This window comes from Tupaia chinensis, unplaced genomic scaffold (assembly GCF_000334495.1).
Source record: "Tupaia chinensis unplaced genomic scaffold, TupChi_1.0 Scaffold144319_1, whole genome shotgun sequence".
NCBI lineage: Eukaryota > Metazoa > Chordata > Mammalia > Scandentia > Tupaiidae > Tupaia > Tupaia belangeri.
The window spans coordinates 892-6511 of record NW_006204177.1 but is presented as its reverse complement, the minus strand read 5'-3'; the positions used below and the strand labels follow the sequence as shown (position 1 = coordinate 6511).

The window sequence follows — 5620 nt, the reverse complement described above, 5'->3', positions numbered from 1 at the left end:
TCTTTGACCACCCAGGCCTGAGCTGAGGCAGGAGGATGCACAGGCATTTATGGGACACAGTGGCTAGAAGGGTTCTCACCATATTTCTGGCCCCAGGGCCTACCTGTAGGTCAGAAGTGAAGATCTGGGGGCTCAGCTTCTCTGCCGAGCCGACTTCCTTAGTCAGAGGCAAGTGAGAAATGTGCTTCTGAAAAGTCATCCACATGGCCTCTGGAGTGAACAGAAACGCCATGAGGCTTATTCACCATGGTGGCCATGATGCTGTCAGGCTTGACCTGTCCTTTGGGCCAGGTGAGGCCTCTGGGCAGAAATTGTATCTCTGGACTGCAGAGTCCGTGGCTGATATAGACCACAGCTTCGTCTTCCTCAGCTTTGAAGCTGTCACTCTGTCACGATGACGAATCCCTCTGTGGAATCCTAGTTCCTAAAGCACACCTATTTCTGTCCCTCCATAATTACAACATCTGTTTTCCTCTGAATGTATTTCAGCTGTAATTAGGGGCCGATTATCTAACAGAAGGATGTGGAGTGGGAAAGGTGTGACAAGTCAAACTTGAGTACCTAGGGTACTTTTCTGGCCCTCTCTTTGCTGTCCCCAACTCCAGAGCTCAGAATGAGGACTTGCCCTAGGACACTAATCGTTCATGTCCCATCCCTCTCAATGCCTTTTTTACACACAGAGATATCATAGATGACAACGGGCACTGGGGACTCTGTTTCCTGAGTGCATCCCAGCCAAGGACCTTGTCCCAAGGAGCCCTGTTCTGTCTACTCACACTGGAGCTGAGGGCTTGGTCACATGTGGTCCATTAATTCGTCATCTGTAAAACAACACGGGGACTCAATAGCCAGAAAGTCCTTCTTCTTTATTTATTTACACTTTAAAGTAAATTATCTCTTTCTAATTCCATGAGCAACAGGAGAAAACAGGGACACAGGCTCAGGCTCACTAACAGGACATCTACCTGTGTCCTCCCTGCAGTCTTGCTACACCACCCAAGTCCCAGCCTCAACATGTGCCCAGCATGTCCAGTTTCCCCAGGGTCTGCTCTTTTTGTCCTCTTTGTAGCTTCCACCATTGCATGGGGCAGCCCCTATGCTGTACCTGTGTCCCCACTACCTCCACTTTAAAATCTAAGTTGCTGGGGACAGTACTTGGCCCGGTGGGTGAAACATGGACTCTCACATGCATGACCACTGTGGGAGTCCCAGACCCTTTGGATTGAGACTCACATTGGGTCGTGTGTGTGGATTCTCAAAATCCTTGGAGGAGAATGGAGGACAAGGCATTGTGGCATGGCCATCTCTTTTTTTGGGTAATTTCTCACTTTCTCTGTCTGTTTCTGTCTCTTCAGTGAATTCACATGCTCAATAACAAGAATCTCTCTAAAAAAAGAGAAAAATAAACCAAGCTGCCCTTCTATGACATTCTGTAATTCATCCCCCAGGTGGATACTTCTGTCTGCCTTCATTCATTCTGCTGCCTGGCAGGACCTCTGTCCCTGATGTAAAGGAAACACAGGAATGTGGCCTAGGGCTGAGTGGCAAAGGAAGGAGCCCATTCTTCCTGGAAGCCAGGCCAGGCTGTACTGGGAGGTGGCTCTGTAGGTAAAAGGCAAAGTCAGGGTCTGGTCCCAGGGAACCCAACATCAGAACATGGCTGTGTCTACACCTATCACGTCCCGTGTGTCCTCCAGGTCACTCTATTTTTCTGTATGTCTCACCGTCTGTCAAAGGTGGGTCCTTAGCTCAATGGCATGAAGACCTGGACCTGTGTGCAGGGGGACTCCTGGCTCAGGTGGCTGGAAAACCAAGTCAGGCATGTGTGTTAGCCCACAGGATGGAGCGATCTAGGACAGGATTTTGTCCTGATTGTACCCTGGTTGGGGTGCTTTCTGTCTTTCTCTTCAAGAAGGGCTCAACACTTTGACTCCTGCTGGGTCAGTGGATAGGCAGCCCTGATGGTCCCTTCCCCCTCCAGGATCAAAAGTCCTATCACCATGATGGCCTTGAAGGTAGCCTTATCTCAGTCTGCCTCTGTGAGCACTGAGCAGCTGTAGATTGAGAGCTAAGAAATGCCTGCCTCAGCTGGCTTGAGCTCAGAAACTGCACCTACCCTAATTAAGAAAATCCCAGACTTCCTGGTGCATTCCATAGTCCAGAGATGCGTTTCTCAAAGAGGACACATGAGCCTCTCTGGGCAATCTCTAGAAAAACTCACTGTCTCCATCACCTGTGAGATTTTCCTGTGCAGGTGATACCCGGGAGAGCCTGGAACCTCTGACATCACCCGGCCCATTCCCACCTCCTTTCTTTCTCTTTCAAGGCTCTTCCCCATAGTTTGCTATTCCCACCATGGTCTCCATCATTTGTCCTCGTGTGAAGGTCAGAATACATCAGATTCCCTAGTACACCTCTGGGACAACTGGTCATCCATGGTACTTTACTTAAAATGATGAGGAGGTTAGTTTCAAACTCTCCCAAACATGGCCAGAGTGTGGCACTGCAGTGACACACACCCTGTGTGGCCAACCACAGTGAAGTTCCCGGGTTATGCCAGGAGTCCTCCCGGAGCAGTGGGACATGCGTGTGACTGGGTCAGGGCTAAATTCAGCAGGGGTAGCTGGCAGCTTCCAGGCCCTACTGTATGTGCTGTCTCTCTGCCTCTTCTCTCTGTATCTCTTCCTCATGGAGGAAAGAAATGTAAGTAAAGCTAAAACAAATAGAGTCCCTCTGCCTCGCCCTGCTCTACACACAGTCTGTGTTCACCTCACAGCAGGGACATGGTGTCCCACCCATTCATCCCAGCAGTGCCAGGGACAGCTGTTGGTCAGGACAGCTCTGGGATTCCTTGTCCATGGGCTGAATTCTGATGTGTCTGGACTGAGCCTCATGAGTCGGTGATGGTTCCAGAATCCTCTTTCCATCCTTTATTCCCTCTGCGATGCCCTCCTAACTGGTTTCATTTCTACCTACTCGGGTGATGGGTCCCAACTTCCATATGCCAGCAGAAGCAGCCGTCACCTCCCAGGGCTGAAGGCTGGCGTTCCTTCATGAACATGGGCACCTGAGCACTCAGGGACTTAGAAGGGACTCCTAATCATAAATGGCCAGATTGTCTTGGTCCTGATAATTCAGAGGCAGTTCCTAAGGTCAACCGAGAGAGATGGTGTCATCTGCTCAAAAGCCCTCGACTCGCTCTACTTCCAAATGCCATTGACGAGGACTGGATCCAGATCCACCTGATCTCCATCTCTGGAGAACATGTTTGCTTAACATTTAGGAATATTTTAATATTTCTGATCTCATCCCAGCCTCAACACTGTATCTGTGAAACTTTTGGGATCAAGCTGTCACTTCAAACACAGTCTGTAAAGACCCCCATTTACAGCTATGACCTCCTCCCTCACTGCAGATTCTCACCCCACTGACGAGGGATATTCATTGAAAACACAGATACTGTACCCAAATTCTCCAATCCAATCCTGTTCAAACATGTTTGAGAGGACATCCCTGAGTTTGGTCATAGCTGGGGCTCTGCCTCCTGCCCATGTGGCTCATCTTCTCTGCACAGGCCCTTTCTGGCAGCCTGGCCTTTTCATTTTCCTTCCAAGTCTTTTCTGGTGCTCCTCCCTGGAGAGTGTGCATCCTGATCTTCATCACTACTGGACTTCAGTCTCTCCAGCTCCTCACCTCACCGAAGTTAGCCACCTCCTCACCTCTCACCATTCTCTTTCCCACACCTTTATCCCCTTCTTTATCTTCCCTCAGCATCTGGAGTAGGGCTCTGCCTCCTGTTGTTCCAGGGCCTCATGGAGGGCAGAGCTGGGGTGTGGATGGCTCATCTCAGCTTCTCCTGTGACTCCTTCTCCAGGGTATTGTCCACCTGCTCCCCTTCCTCTTCTTCCTATGCTCCTCCTCCTAGCTCAGAGGAGTGAGTGTCCCCTGTCACTTTTATGTCACTTTTCTCATTCATTCAGGTCCTGGGCTATCTTTGTGAATCTCAGCTCACATTCTTGATGTGAATAATAAATGTAATGTTCATCTATTTGCCTGAGTGTCCTCAGAGTCCCTAAGCCAGAGCCACTCCCAGAGATGCCTGGGAAAGCTGTCGCTGCTCATTCTGTACCTTTCATGCACAGGGCAGCATCCTGTCCCCTCCTGACACTGACAGACTGGATATTTGCCAGGGGCTGGGATGATCAAGTACATCGTCCCATCAGGCTGTCCTCATTTCTGCCAAAAGTCAGAGTCTTGCTTCTGATTTTGAAAGAACAAAATTTCTGATTTCTTAGGGCATCCTGGAGACGTCCTCTGATATGGGATGCTGACTCCACAGGCACGTGGAGGTGTTGGATTCCCACAGCTGGTCAACAGGCCTCCAGAGAGGAGCTCCTTAATTTTAATGAATTAATAAAATACCTTGAGTGTCAGTCCATATCAATGCATTTTGAGCTCTCTTCTCACACTGTAAACACCATAAATGCTCTTTGTGTGGTCTGATACTTGTGTGGATAACTGCAAATGGCCAAGCATGTAGCCTGTCTTACTGGATATTTAGTTCGTCATTCAAATAATCTCTAATATTTTTGTTACAGTAATTGTATTTTTTAAAAAAAGATTTGTCCTTAGCTTCTGTGTGCTCTCCCGAGAAAGAGAGAGAGAGAAAAAGAAAGATGAAAAGTGAGAAATCAGCCCAGAGTGGAGATGGCCAAACTTAAAATCCCTTCTACTCCAATCTTCTCCCAGGATCTTGGGCAGTCAGTCATACAAGTCACCAGCTGCAGGTCTCAAACTGCTCCATCTGCTGGCCCCACTAATGTAACTCTTAAGTGAACACGTGTATCTGTAGGATTAGGTCCTAGAAATGGAATTCCTGAGTCAAAAGGCAAATGACTTAGACATTGTGACAGATTTTACTAAGTTCTTTTCTTGCCTCTTCCTGCCAGAATCCTGGTGGTTATAAGGCCATTGCATTTACATGGAATTTAATCACTTTTTTTTTGGGGGGGGGAGAGGTTTTTGTTATAGGACACATGCGCTCGCCAGGCAGACAGAGAGGGACAGAGAGACAGAAGGCGAGAAATCATCCCCCATGGGGGATGGCCACACCGAAATCCCTTCTCCTCCATTATCGTCTCGGGATCTTGGGCATGCACACACACGCGACTGGCGTGAGTTAAAGCCATCAGGTCCAGAATGTGAAATGTGGTCGACTACATGGGTGTCCAGCAAGACAGCCATTATACTAACTGCTGGTTCCTGGAATTTAACCACTATTTTAACGGTGGCAGGATATACAAAAAAGACAAGTGCGGCCAAATAGATTTCTATGGTGGCTGTTCAGATCAAGGCAGCTTGCAAGTTTTCCTCTAGGAGAATATTGCTCTTACATGGTTAAGGGACTCTTCTAGGCCATTTATTGTAGCACATGAACCTCCTTGCTGAAGGGATGAAAACACAAACAATTTCTCAAGTCTTCCGCATGTACCAACACTTAGACAGACGTCTGTCTCTATAAATCATCACAAAGGAGCTGAGGGTAACATGGCCAAGATTAGAAGTTCTTGAACAAGTATGAGTAGGAAATGATTCTGCAAGGAGTAATTTACACATGAAG

The 5620-nt window shown here is 48.3% G+C and overlaps 1 pseudogene; it reads right to left on the bottom strand.

Annotated features, from left to right (window-relative positions):
- Positions 1 to 5620, bottom strand: part of LOC106733652 (olfactory receptor class A-like protein 1) — a 9725-nt pseudogene that overhangs the window by 3359 nt on the left and 746 nt on the right.